The 14,452-nt window shown below is 35.0% G+C and overlaps 1 pseudogene across 1 annotated transcript; it reads left to right on the forward strand.

The window, feature by feature from the left end:
• The first annotated feature begins 2,433 nt into the window (after nucleotides 1-2,433).
• Nucleotides 2,434-11,887, forward strand: LOC143544467 (uncharacterized; annotated as a pseudogene). The gene is made up of 12 exons (XR_013137258.1): nucleotides 2,434-2,633; nucleotides 3,752-3,898; nucleotides 4,744-4,858; nucleotides 4,965-5,059; nucleotides 5,183-5,286; nucleotides 5,364-5,401; nucleotides 5,499-5,734; nucleotides 9,486-9,579; nucleotides 9,668-9,858; nucleotides 10,323-10,542; nucleotides 10,639-10,806; nucleotides 11,514-11,887. The product of XR_013137258.1 is annotated as an uncharacterized LOC143544467 (transcript).
• The last annotated feature ends 2,565 nt before the right edge of the window (nucleotides 11,888-14,452 follow it).

A 14,452-nucleotide genomic window follows, 5' to 3' on the forward strand; every position in this document is an offset into this window, starting at 1 on the left:
CATATTACATCCATGTCACAGATTGAGAACCTCATAATACACCCATGTATACACTCAGTGTGATTGTATACTATAACATCATTAAACTATGGGGCTATCATGAAATGGCACCACCACAACGGTTATTTACTCTCACTTTAACCTTGAGATTTTTGAATTAGTTATACTTATCATATGAAGATATTATTTCCAGTCATTTCCAGTCCTTTTCGATCACCTTGACATGTCTTACGAAGAACTTTGCACAGGCAATCGTTGGATACAAGCAAAAGAAGACCTTATTAAATATGTACCAAAGGCAGCTCTTCCGCAAGGTTGGTTTTATATCTACCAAATTTCGTCTTAATCGATGGATGTCATTACACATATTCCCATTGAATGGGGAATATCTCCTTAAAGAGGCTATATCTTTTCATATTTGCACACTTGAGTGGAAGTGTGGAACGGGCCCCTTTTATGGATTACATAACCACTGGTGTAAAACTACTAGCGATTTCTTCAATCAGCCTATGTCGGAACCCATTATGGTCATTATTTCGGGACCCCAAATCTTAATCACTTCTTCGAATGGTCACTTTCACCAATCTTTATCGAACCATTTAACATAACTACCATCCAATCGAAACTCAAAACCAAGTATGCGATCTGTGTGATATCTATACAAATATTTAGTGAACACGTTGTTAATTTACCTTTTCTTCACTTTCTTTAAAATACCTTAACTGTGAAACATCTTCTGGTCACTAACTCCAAATGAGAACCTCGCACCCCCTCTATATATTTTCATATCAATAGCGAGTCCATGATCACCATCTCCGTATATTCATTCTGACACTAATGGGCTAACATTTGTGTTGGGAAGCCATAGATTAGACATTTCAAACCTACACTCGACGCCAACTCGTTTCCTTGTGTTAACAGTTTTAATTTGCACAACCTAAGGCACATTCGTATTACCCAAAGCCCCCTTAATACTTTTCCCGAATTGTAACACAACTGCTGTTAATTCATCATCGGTTGAGAATAAAGTAAAAAAGGAAAATTTCCACCCCATCAACTCTGTTACTCTAAACCTTTGCCTCACATTAAAAATAGTTGGTTTGAGTTTTCTTCCTGACATTGAATGTTTACTCCATGACCCGGTTATAAATATTAGACCATGCGTAGTCGCCGCGTTATGCCGGATTTTTGGCCTATAACGCCGGGGGCACACCGCCCCCCTCGGCGTTTTGGGTCTTCGTTTTTTAACAGCGTTTTCTACAAAACGCTTAAAAAAGGCACGCATATCAAACAAATCTATCCGTTTTCTACACAAACAAATCTGACCGTTTAAGAGTTGGTTTATGTTTATGGTATTGTTATGGTGGCGGTGGGTGAGTTACAGATCGGAGAAGAAGGAGAAACATAAAAATGGTGGTGGTGGTGGGTGGCTTAGGGGAACGGGATCGCCGGTTAAAATGCCAGTCACCGGAATTAAGTGGCCGGCGAATTGAAGAGGACGAGATGAGGAGCTGATGACTATGGTGTAGGGCCTTTTATAGACTTTATATTTTTTATTACCCACATCATTTTTTATTGTAATTTTAAATCCAAACCATATGTTTTATTGTAATTTTAAACCCACACAGTTTAATATTCATTGTAAAAGTAATAATATTATTAGATTACTAAAATAATTGAAGCAATAAAAAAAAAAGTGACTGGACGCCACGTAGCACATAACGCCACAAGGATGGAAAGTTAAGACTACACCATCTTTTTATAAAAACCATAACTCTGACTAAACGTCACGTGACGCATAATGCCTAGGGGAGGGGCATTATGACTACACATGATCTTATAATCTCATGAATTGCATTTCACCTATATTTTTGTTGATGTTGAATTTCTTAACCATCTAGGTACCAACTTGTTATTTAGAATTCTAAATGCAAAGATACATCAAAGACTACGAACTCGGGAAACCAAGCATGATTACCCTCAAATAAAGACATTAACCCCAACTTGGTTATGGCCTGGAAAGTTAAGCATAGAGTCTCTTATTCCAGTCATAAATAATTAGCATAAGAGAGTCTTGAAAAGGTAACTCCCTAATACACCAACATATTACTCAAAGAGCCATAGAGTCAATCCACTGTTAGGCCCAAAATGTCTTGCAAATGCCTAAAATCCTAGAGTAAGGGAAACATATAACCAAATTGTATTTGAGATAAAACGTCAAAAAGTTAATATACATATATTATACCGTCAAAATTGGTAACTTAGATATAGATATTTATTATTATTATTATTATTATTATTATTATTATTATTATCATCAGAAACAAAGTGACGTGGTGAGTCCACCACGGTAACAAACTCAGAACGCATATTATATCATCACATCACTGTAACGCGTTGGTTGCTATTGCAGATTGCATCCCACACACTAAGATGGCGCAGCCGGTGGTGGACGGAGGAGACAGACAGCAACAGCAAGGTCCAGGGCAGATGGTTACCGGAATAATAAGAATAGCTGTCATCTATTACTTTGCTTCGCCTCCAAGTTCTTCTCCTCCTCCTCTTCCAATAAACCTAAAGCCTCCGATCCCGCTCTTCATATCTCCAATCTCTTCCACAAATCTCAATCTCTGGTATGGTTGTTGCTCCTCATTCATTCATAGTGTTAATCAGTTGGATTGTGAATTAGGATCGGTTGTGTTATACGTTAACCTAATTGAGTATATTTTTTAGTTTTATGATTATTATTAGGTTGACTTCTTGTATCTTAAGTAACAAGTGAATGAGTGATGGTGATGTTGTATGCTTGTGTATGTAGTTAGGTACTTGTTAATTTTGCTTATAAAATACTAATGATAGACTAGGGAATTATTATTAACTCTACCAAAGGATACTTTGAATTTGTCTAGTGTGATTTCTTAGGATCTTGGTTTTGTTTATGAAATAGACACGTGGTTCGGTTTAAGATAGACCAACGCCCACGGGCTGCAACCAGGAGTTTGTTGTTGTTTTATGCTATCTACTCTCGTGATGAGAGATTACAACTATAAGGATTGCAATATGTAGAGACTAGTCTAGGGTTTTTGGCTTAGGGAACAACAAAACATAAACGGGCACTAATGAAGAGATATAGGGCCGGCTAGGGGTGTGTACGGTTCGGTTCGGTTCAGTTATTATTCTCAACCAATCGGCTTTCGCTTAATTGGTTCGGTTAGTTTTTCGGTTTGGTTTCAGTTAATAACCAAAATCAAACTTGGACTAAAAACTTTTCTTAAAAATACATGAAATGTAGAATTGTAGATATCAATACATAAATTGGAGGTATACATGAAGTGGGGGTATAAAAACTAATTTTGCATGAAAATATGAATGGTTCGATTCTGTTAAGTTAACTGAGGGTACAAAAAATTAACTGATAACCACTTTTTGGTTAATTCGGTTATCGGTCAATTTCGGTCCGGTTAACGGTTCGGTTATTGCTCACCTCTAGCAGCCCAAATACATGTCTTCAATCTTCATTAAACCTAAAACATGTCTTCAAGTAAAGCGGACCCATACCGAGCCCAAGAGTTGATGAACCCAACATGATTTAAGTGATTCTTCAAGTTTCCATGCCTGCCAAACCTCTAATCTAAGTCTAGAAGAATATTATTGAACTCATGTAGTTGTTATTTAATATGCAAGTTTCTTGTTTGGTTTTTTATTTTTGTATATTGGCTTATAGTTATTCTGCTATGCATATTGTTTCCAGGATATGTGGTTTTATCTTTCTGAACATGACAAGTTTAATGACTTTGGGAATGAAGAGGCACTCATATGGCACGAGTCAAACATACCTTATGCGGTGTGGGGGCCAGAGAGCACCAGGATTCTTTCTTTGAAGTATTATCCATCTGAGGTACTAAATTATTCCTGGAACATTTGAGGCTTCAGTCTCATTAATATTACGCTGCTCGACATTTTGTTTTCGACTTTATAAATGCTTGTTATTACTTGAATAGTTTAATAATATCAATGATTTTTCCTGATTTGACCTCTATGAACAGTGAGCCGATATTTAAAAAAATTGTTTGATTTTCTGATAATTGTAGCAGTACTGACTGTAATACCTACGGACTCTTTTGAGTTTTAATGTGAATATCAAACTTCTGTGCATGCTTATTAAGTTTGTATGTTTTTGGTTATTAGGCTGATCATTTTTCTCTTTCTTTTACATAACTATGGGGATGTTTGTTTTCGAAGTGATTACGTGACTTTAAATAATTTTAATCACGTGAACAATGAAATTGATCACTGATTAAACTATAGAACCTAGTGTCTGGATGTGCTTATGCTGTTTGAACTTGTAATAATCACATATTCACACGTTTCGGTGCTTTTTAAATTTTGATAATTTAACAAAAGTAAAAAATAAAATGACAAAAAATGACATTTCTGTGAAGAAGGAAGAGGCATATTGTTGAATGGGATTATAACTGATTGTACTCAGATAATCAGTTTTGAAAGATGGATTAAACAACTACTTTTATGGACTCCGATAATCAGTTTTGTTGAAGATACGTAACTGATTTGACTGACTGTTCCAACTTGATTATTTAATTACTAAATAATCAAATAAATAGTATCAGGATGGTAATAACTAAAAAGATAAGATTATTAGTCTCATTTCTCAAATGGAACATGCTAACACATGTTAGTTTTTATAATTATGTCCACTCAAATTAACCTTGTATTTGATTTCAGGCTTTGAAGCATAATGGAAGTCTATATGCCCACGTCTTCTTTGCCCGTTCAGGGTACCCAGCAGACCCCAGTGACCCTGAGTACCAACCTCGGGCTGCCTTTGGACTGAAACATTGTAATATTTTGCATCTCATCAAGTCATCTTAAAAGCTACATTATTATTTGGAACAATTGTGTTTATTTGTGTACAATTTTCTAAAGAAACTTAATTTCATTTGTAGCTGTTGTTACATACTTGCCAAAGTCAAAAGCAAACAAAAAGAAGAGCCTGTTGGGGAACTCTAAAGACACTAGTGAAGATGATTCAGTATCTGAGGTTTGTGCAACTACTTTATTATTATTATTATTATTATTATTATTATTATTATTATTATTATTATTATTATTATTATTATTACTATAGGTCCTTGACACTTTTTTTATTATATATGTCATTCAGGGTATTGAAGAACCTCAAGCTGATTTGAAGGACGATGGTCCTGCTGAATACATTTCATATTGGAAACCAAATATCACTATCAATTTGGTTGATGATTTTACGAAGTATGTAAATATATTGATAGTTTCCAACCTAATGAAATTTTTTTGCTGACATGGCAATTCTTTTAAATGTTTTGCAGGTACACACAACGTTCTATTCCACCAAATGTTGCTCCTTGTATCCTTTTCTGCTCTATTTAAATGAATTCAACTGTCAGTTTCATTATCCTAAAAAAATAATTATTAGATTTTGAGATTCTTGACTTGTGTTACAGACATGAATATTGAACCTACCACGGGGAACTATTATCCTACTGTCTACTTCAACGAGTTTTTGCTACTTAGAGATAAACTTACAGCAATTAATGATACTGTGACGGAATTGCCCCTACATTTAGAAGTGGCTCCAATAAGCATGACTAAATGGCAGTTATTTCTGCAGATTGATCAGTCGTTTCAGATTCATCGCAGTTATGGAAGTATGCTTGAAGGAGAAGCCGATGAACTTAAGGTATTCACTTTTTTCCTTTTAATTTGCACTACTTTTCCTTTCACAATAAGAAGGTTTCATAGGTCCAACGCTGGCCTTTAATATACTTTTTTTGTGCAAATTGCATGTTAAAAGGATACCGACTCTTAACCTTCTTGATAAAAACATGAACTTTAAAAAAATTTGATTGGACATAATCTGACCTGTTGATCTTATTTCATGAGGTGGAACCAGAAAGCCGGTTAACTGAATTCGAACCAAAACTGAATTCGGGTGTGCCTGTGTCGGTTTTAGGCTCAGTCCGAACCAAAACTGAATTCGGGTTTGTGTTTTTGAAAATCGTTCAGTTTCGGGTTCTTTGTATGGGCTTGATTTCGGTTTTAACTTTTTGGCTTGAAATTTTGGGCCATATAGAAATTAGTCCAACTAATTGATTTTTTACCTTAGACTTTGGCCTAAATGTTTTTGTTGATAGTTAATTTATTATTATACATTTGGGCTAACATATATGAGTAACACTATTTATTAAATTCTTATTAACTTTTAAAATTCAAAATTAAAAAATGAAATTCTATAAGTTTGGTTCGTTTTTTTTCGTTTTATTTGGTTTTAGTTGAACACAAAATCGAACTGAATGTTTTATTAAAAACTAAAACCAAAGAGCTGGTTTTTGTTTGGGTTCGTTTTTTTTTTTTTGGTTTTGCACTCACAATGGTGACTCTAAATGGATGAGTTTTAAAGTTTGACCTTTAGAGTAAATATAAAACGTGATTTGTGACCCAAAACCGACGATTAAGAAATGGTACCTTTTTATACAATATCTCTTTTTTTATATACGTGATGCATATAACAACTTGTTGTTAGGAACAAAGCGGCGCGGGGAAGCGAAACAACACACACATGCACAACGATAAACACGCGTAAATGAAAATATAGACGACACAAGAATTTAACGTGGTTCGGTCCCCGCGAGGGGACCTACGTCCACGGGCTGCAAGTAGGTTTTCTTATTAGCTCAGAACAAAGATTATAATTACATGATGGGATGTATATAATAAACAATATTAGGGTTAAACATAATTAAGAACCAAAACTGGGCCTCCTAATAAAACCGGCCCAAAGGCCTTCATAACCCAACAATCTCCCACTTGAAGGCCTTGCTATAAATTCTAGCCTGCCATCCAAGTAAATATAACAATCTCATTCATCCAGTAACTCTAGTAATCTTCAGTAATAGAAATCTACCAAGCCTCCAGTTCCAAGAACTAGCTAAAACTTCAACAAAAGAAGTTCTCCAAGCCTCCAGTTCTCTAGGAACAAACTAAGATTTCTACCAATCCACACCCTGGTTGCATCCGCCCTTCTCATCAGTTACCTGAAAGGCCTATTGAAGCTCCCGAGAACTCCAATCCGGTCATCCCAGACCCAGCCATGACAAAACTCGCCAATGACTCATCCTCAATCTTAACCGACCCTCACTTACTCACACAACCGGCTTCAAAGACTTCCAGAGGATAAACACTCTCCAAATCAGCAGACTATACCAGGAGAGATTTTCACATTCGGATTCCTGGTCCTCCGAACCCAACGTCCCTTTGGAAACAAACCTAGAACACACCTGCGTGCTCCCACTGTTACCAAAACCCCGAACATGTTCAGACCTCTGAATACGCTCAAGCTGACATCCTCGTGGCTCTAGGCTTCATGTCTGCAAACTGAAACCCCTTAGCTCTACCCGATTCAGCGAGCCAAGACCTTATAACTCAAAAGTTGGTTCACTTCTTCCGACGATACAGTCATACAGAGATCGTATCTTCCAACAGTCTTAACAAAAAAAAAATTCACTAATGCTTTAATGAAGTGAGTAACAAGAAAAAAAAGCATACCAGAATCTTGAACCCAAGAGTCTTCACCGCCTTCACTGAGTCCCAATGCATCAACCCCATATACATTCTTAAAAAGCAGACTTCCAAACCTTTCGACATCGACTCTTAAAATGTCTCACCTCTACGCAACCTATCAAGTCGACTATGCCCAGCTCCCACTGTCTCTGTTATCCCAACCCATGCCACACCAACACTCCATGAGATGAACCCCACTCGTACTATCCCGGCAAATAACTTTACCCAACACGAGATCCTGAACCTCTCAAATGGTGTACCACTGATCACCACCAAACAAGATATAACTTTACAATTCCAAACGAACAAGAAGTAATAATCACAGTTTCGAACCAGCTAACAGGCAAACAGCTATAACAACAGTAGAACTTTCATGAAATCAAGCGGTACCAAGGGTTCTATGACCGTACACACGATCAGTTAACTCAAACCCTAACCGAAAGATCATCCAAACGAGCAATAGTTTACATGACTTGCCACTAACCTCATTTTTTTTTTTCATTTATGCCGTCACCAGCACACCCGCACACCCGCTGGTTCCATTTTCTCCAAGTTTATCCATCACCAGTACTATATCCAAGTTCACATGACAAACCAATCAACCAAAATCCATAACCGTCAACATTCCGATCATAACCACCTCGTCTTCAGTTATAACAATAACAAACGAGAACAAATCGAAAACAGTGAACAGACACAACAAGGGCACGGGCCTAAACTTGACGATTGTTCAACAGATGACTGCCAAATAAACCGATTTGCTCTTGCAATAACCGATAAATCAACTAACTGTAAATAAACTATATAAAGTTACCTCAGACTAATCTCTTGCAAACAAATCTGAACCCGAACCTAAATGGTCTTCACAAAACCGGGTTAAAATAATAATGGTTGATAATAACGCCAAAACACGAACTTAAAATAATTCCAAAACAGTGTTTAGGCTAAAGAACCGGCCCAACAAGTTGTTACATTTGGCCCAACCAGTCTTGAAATAAGAAAATCACAAAATCCAAATGCTGGCCCAAAAACCAACAATGGCCCATCAACTTAAAGTAGCCCAGTAGAAATAAGACCCACCCAGGGCTTCTTTTGAAACTTACTGGTCAAATAAAACAAAAAACAAGTCAAAAGCATGTAGGTCACCTTCTTGTAACAAGAAACCGTCAACATGCAGCAGCTAAAAGAGAAGCTCCGGCCACGCTTTTCCGGCCAAACAAACCAGCACGCAAAACGCTACCCGGTGACCAAATCTGCTCTTCGCAACAACAAAGCCAACCACATGTCTCGACATCCGACAACATCCAAGGATCCTTTGTCAATCGAACCAGATTCTCGGTTTTTCGGCGATATCATCACCCTTAAAACCGATGAACATTTGAGCCTTAAAACCTTTTGACCTTCAACCGAACCAATAAAAAAACAGGCGACCTCCAAGAGTTATTCACGGTGACGGACCCACCCAACCCTAATCACCAAAAAACAGATTCGAACCAAAACCTTCTGCGAAATCGTTACCAGTGCAACGAACCGTGTGTCCAACAAGCCAAAGCTCTGATGCCACTTGTTAGGAACAAAGCGGCGCGGGGAAGCGAAACAACACACACATGCACAACGATAAACACGCGTAAATGAAAATATAGACGACACAAGAATTTAACGTGGTTCGGTCCCCGCGAGGGGACCTACGTCCACGGGCTGCAAGTAGGTTTTCTTATTAGCTCAGAACAAAGATTACAATTACATGATGGGATATATATAATAAACAATATTAGGGTTAAACATAATTAAGAACCAAAACTGGGCCTCCTAATAAAACCGGCCCAAAGGCCTTCATAACCCAACACTTGTATTATTATTGATAACAACAGAGGGTATTTGTGGAAGGAAATCCCTATCTCCTGGGAATTACCATGCTTGTCTCAATGCTTCATTCGGTATTTGACTTTTTGGCTTTCAAGAACGGTAACATCAGAAATAACATTTATTCTTTCTACAATTCTGTAAACATTAAAATGTTTAGTTAACCATTTCTATGACTAACTTAATGCAGACATACAATTCTGGAACAAAAACAAATCCATGGAAGGACTTTCTGCAAAATCAGTGGTCGTGAGTTTCATTTGCCAGCTCATCATTTTCCTATACTTGCTAGACAACGATACATCATGGATGATACTTGCAAGTTCCGGAATCGGGGTCTGCATCGAGTTTTGGAAAATTGGGAAAGCAATGCACATCGAGGTACCCGTTAATTGTTTTAAAATTTCTTACTATATTAATCTTATCCTATCAGTATAACAAATTAAAATAACACACACACATATATACATATGTATATGTTTATATGTATTGGATTATTTGAAAACGTTCAAATAATTTTAGAACTCTTAGCAAACAATCATTTTGTTTATCTGTTTTCTATATTTAGTATTATTAGAGGGTATTTTGTTCTTTTTTGTATGTAGTTTTATGATTACATTTACGTGTATGTAATTTGGTTATTACACATATGTAAATGTGTTATTACATATATGTAATCACAAAATTACATTTAAAAAAGACAAAACTGCCTTCAAATAATACCAAACATATAAAATAAATAAATAAATGATTGGTTGTTAACCGTTCTTAAATTATTTGGAAGTGTGTGTGTGTGTGTGTGTGTATTAGTTAAAGTATTTACTCTTTTTGTAATTTGTTTTTAGGTTGATCGAAGTGGAAGCATACCTAAACTTAAATTCAGTGATCGTGACACGTATGCTGGAAATAAGACAAAATAATACGATGATCTTGCAATGAAGTATTTATCATATGTACTTTTTGTACTCGTTGCTTGCTCGTCTGTATATTCACTCATGTATGAAACCCACAAAAGCTGGTATTCGTGGATTCTCTCATCACTTACAAGCTGCGTATACATGTTCGGTAAGCCCCTAGTCATTGTGCTATTGTGTTTATTAGAATAAAGGGACTGCATAAACATGTTAGTTACTTTAATCTATTATTAATATTCTATTGCAGGTTTCATTATGATGTGCCCACAGCTATTTATCAATTATAAGCTAAAATCAGTTGCTCATTTACCATGGAGGCAGATGACTTATAAGTTTCTAAACACAATTATTGATGATCTCTTTGCATTTGTGATCAAAATGCCAATGCTTCATCGCCTTTCTGTCTTCCGTGATGGTACGTTTGGATCTAAATTCAGTGATAATTGGGCAAAGTTGGGTAACAGGTTTGGGTCATAACGGGCCCTTTTCATACAGGTCGAAACAGTCTTGACCTAAACATCTTTTTCCCAAGTTTTCAAAAATTTGTATATACTTTAAAGTTTAAATACAGAAGTTGTTTTAGATTTTATGTAGGGGTGTGCTTGGGTTGGTTCTGGGCTTAAACCAAACCAAAACCAAAATTTCGGTTTTTGGTTTGGGTACAGTTTTGGTTTTTCCATTTGGGCTAAATTATTTTGCTAAATAGTAATCAGTTGATTATTATGGCATTTGGCCTAAAATGTTTGGGCTACCCTATTTATTAAATTATTATAAATTACTTAAAATCCGATTCGGTTTTCTTGGTTTTATTACATGCAAAATCAAGACCGAATCGAAAGTTTGGTTTTACCGAAAACATAAAGCCAATCCGGTTTGGTTTTTTTGGTTTCATGCACACCCGAATCGAAAGTTTGGTTTTATGTATGAAAAGCGCACTTTTAATGGCTTTCAACTTGTTTGACCTAATTCTTGTCTAAAAGATAACCAAATTGACGCGTTTGTAAGTAAACGGGTCAAATCTGCTAGCTAAGTATTTAAATTTCTACTTATTCACATGTTAAGTGGTGTTGTAATTTTTTATTTATTTATTTTTTTTTTTTTTTGCGATTTTTGTGGTTGCAGATGTTATATTTTTGATATATTTGTATCAAAGATGGGCTTATCCAGTAGACAAAAAGAGAGTGAATGAATTTGGATTTGGTGGGGAGGATGAGGATGAAGCAGCTGTAGCATTGACTGCGGGCTCGGGCAGTAGTGCCGAGGAGAAGAAAACCAACTGAGACCAGCTGACCTAAAGTAATATGAAGTTTTGAGAAGACTTAAAAAAACCATAGACTTTTGCTAAGTTTAAAGATTTTTTTTGTTTGATTGTGATTTTTTTATGTATAAATTTGTTGATCTTGATAGTATTTAAGGTTTTTGCTTAGGTAAGTACAAAAGGGAGATACAATGCCTGTAGTTTTTGATTAACATCTGTTAGTTATTATTGTTTTTTGTTTAAAATATTAAGTTAAGTTTTGTTTTGAAATTTTGCTTACTGTCCTTTTCGTTTGGTAAATGCGTTCCTGGTTATAATTAAGTTGGTCGCCTTTGGAGACCCGTCTTAGCTATTTGAGTAATTTGATTGTTAGGTTATCATCTAATATACTGGTTTGATAGTCAGATCATTATCTTGCAATCCTGCAAACAAAGTGCATGTTTACAGGTGTATTTAGAAGTAGGTTAGTAATAGTTGTTCATTGGATTCCGGAAGAACTACTACTACTTCGTTAAGATTGAGGAATTGTTGTGCCAGCCATAGCTAGGAAGAGGGAATCCCACAAGCAAACTTATATTTCGGATTGGATACCGCATGAATTGGACGATCCCACTACATCAAGACCATTTCGACCTTGCACAAAAGCTATTATTTTACGTTCAGCAGTAAAAAAATATCAATTAGGCTGGGACATGAGGTCTTCAGATTACGAGTCAAAAATACCATGCTCAAAATGCAATTATCTTGCGGCAAAGGTATTTTGGTTTTACTAATTAACCCACACAAAATATAATAATATGTTCTAAACTATTTTAAGTTACAAAGCAAAGTCACCAACTTTTAACAAACTCTTCAATTCTACATCTTTTTCTTTTAATATTTATCTTTTCCTAGTATTAAATTAGGAGTGTCAATTGTGTCGGGTTGGCGAGGTTGAAACGTGCAACCCGAACCCGACCCACATTATTATTTGTGTCAAAGATTTCAACCCTAACCCACACACATATAAATTCGGGTCAACCCATTTACCCAAAAATTATTAAAAGATTTTTTTCTGTAAATAAAATGGATATAACTTAGACTCGGTAGAGAAAATGAGTAATATAATTTTTTTTTATTTTTAAAGGTAATTAAAATCATGAAATTTGATTAGAAATTGCAGACGTATATTCGGAAAATGGAAAACGGAAAAAACAAAAACATAATTATAAAAGTTTAATTTTAATTACGTAAATGGGTTAACGGGTCACCCGTTTTTCTATGGGTCAACCCGAACTTGACCCTTTCTTAAACGGGTCAGGTTTGTCAACCCAAATATGTTTTTTACGTGTCTGGTTCGGGTCGTGTCAACAAACATTTGCCCCTAGTTAAAACATTTGGTTAAGTAAGTTGCTAATATTTTTTAGTTATCTTGTTTAGATGTATCTCACTTGTTCTAAAATCAATTGTCGAACCCGGGTTTCGATATTACAACTAATGATCTTTAACAAATGCTAAATTATTTGTGCTCAATGAGAATCAAGAGTTCAAGACTATAACATACAGGATGACAAAGAATATATGTAGATATACAGTGGCATAGCCAGAAAATTTTTCGTACGGATTCGGAAAATTTTGAGGGAAGGACGACCGATTGTTTATTACTAAGATTTGGGTTTTCTACGGGTTCGATGTCAATATACGCTAATATATAACACTAAAACAAAATTTTATATGGGTTCGATCGAACCCGTTCCCCTAAATCTGCATACGCCCCTGTAGATATAACATAGAGTTTACAATTCAGTAAAGCTCTAATATAGAAAAAATTACTATTTGCGTCCATGTGGTTTCAGGAAACGAACAATTTGATTAACCACCAAACTATAACCAATTAAGCCATAATCAACCAACCGAACCATAATCAACCAAAAATAAAAGAACCGAACTTTTTTTAACAAAAATAAACGAACCGAACTAATTTTTTTTAACAAAAATAAAAGAAACAAACATGTTTTAACAAAAAATACGAACCGAACTATTTTTTAACAAAAATAAATGAACCGAACAACTTTTTAACAAAAATAAACAAACCAGGCTACCTTTTTAACAAAAATAAACGAACGAACTATTCTTTTTACTAAACTAAACGACTGTAACTACTTCTAAAATAAGTAATCGAATCGAACTCCACCTTAGCGCAAGCTACGACAATATTTTTGTTAAAAGTAAGTTCGTTTAGCTTGTTTTTGCTTAGAAAAAAGTTTGGCTCATTTATTTTTGTTAAAAAAAGTTATTCGATTTGTTATTTTCTTTTTTGGTTAAAAATAAGTTTGGTTCGTTTATTATTATTATATTTTAAGTAGTTCGATACGTTTGTTTTTGTTAAAGAGAATTGTTCAGTTCGTTTAGTTTAGTAAAAAAAAGTAATTCGTTTTGTTTATTTATATTAAAAAAAGTATTTCCGTATTTTATTTTTGTTAAAAAAGTTGCCCGATTTGTTTATTTTTGTTAAAAACTAAGCTTGATTCATTTGTTTTTGTTTTGTTAAAATGTAGTTGGATTCGTTTATTTTTGTTAAACGAAATGAACTAAATTGCTTGTTAAAAGAGTGGTTCGGTTCGTTTAGTTTAGTAAAAAAAAGTAGTTCGTTTCGTTTATTTTTGTTAAAATATAAGTTTGGTTTGTTTATTTTTGTTAAAAATAAGTTCAGTTTGTTTATTTTTGTTAGAAAGGTAATTTGATTCGTTTATTTTTGTTAACAAAATAAGTTCGATTCATTTATTTTTGTTGAAAAAAGTAGTTTAATTCGTTTATTTTTGTT

The sequence above is a fragment of the Bidens hawaiensis genome, unplaced genomic scaffold (genome assembly GCF_021521415.1).
Source record: "Bidens hawaiensis isolate Kalapana, Puna unplaced genomic scaffold, B.hawaiensis_p1.1 tig00000888_1, whole genome shotgun sequence".
Lineage (NCBI taxonomy): Eukaryota > Viridiplantae > Streptophyta > Magnoliopsida > Asterales > Asteraceae > Bidens > Bidens hawaiensis.